This window comes from Elephantulus edwardii, unplaced genomic scaffold (genome assembly GCF_000299155.1).
Source record: "Elephantulus edwardii isolate Elephantulus edwardi_28Jun2011 unplaced genomic scaffold, EleEdw1.0 scaffold00042, whole genome shotgun sequence".
Lineage (NCBI taxonomy): Eukaryota > Metazoa > Chordata > Mammalia > Macroscelidea > Macroscelididae > Elephantulus > Elephantulus edwardii.
Window position 1 is genome coordinate 15237797 of NW_006399792.1, and position 835 is coordinate 15238631.

The 835-nt window shown below is 41.3% G+C and overlaps 1 pseudogene; it reads left to right on the plus strand.

Moving 5' to 3' along the window:
• Positions 1 to 835, plus strand: part of LOC102851236 — a 14515-nt pseudogene that overhangs the window by 13279 nt on the left and 401 nt on the right.

The following is an 835-nucleotide window of genomic DNA, read 5'->3' on the forward strand; positions in this document are numbered from 1 at the left end:
TAAACCGGGTGGCTCCTTGGAGGCAAGGATTCTGAGGCTCTGTCTAACATACTTTGGACATGTTGTAAGGAGAGACCGGTCCTTGGAGAGGGACACCATGCTTTGTAGGGTGGAGGGACAGCGCAGGAGGGTAAGGCCCTCTACAAGGTGGATTGATTCAGTGACTGGGATAATCGGGATGGGTTTGTCAGAGACAGTGCGATTGGCACAGGACAGAGCCAAGTTTAGGGCCGAATACATAGGGTCACTATGAGTCGCAAGCTACTTGAAGGCACATAATGACAACAAAGAAAGGAAAGAAAAAATTCCAAGACAAAGTAGTTTTGCAGGCTGGCAAAAACTGATGTCAGTGTTATAACTCATAATTTTATAACTGATGACATATTTAAAGAATTCTGAATTTCCAATTCTGAATTCTGAATACCAACCTATCCTATGTGCCTTCAGGATTTCAATGCAGTTTCTTGCCACTAGGCTACAAGAGCTCCCTGAAAAAGAAATGTTGTGTACCATAGGGTTGGAACTGACCCATAGATGACCCTCCAGTAGGTTTTCAGAGGGAATTGATCACACGGGAAGAGATTACCCAGCCTTCACCAGCAGAGCAGCAGTTGGATTCGAATCACATGCCTTTGGGATTACAGAACAGCTTCCTGCCATGAAGGAAAAGTAGTTGGAAATAATGGATTTTTTTAGTAGAGATGATTAAATTTTGTACATTCAAGATTTATTTATCAGAAATGTCCTTTCTTTTAAATTTAGGTTGTTTATTTTTCATTTCAATGAACATCTACAGAGATTTTGGAATTCCATTCATTCATTGTTGCACCCTTCT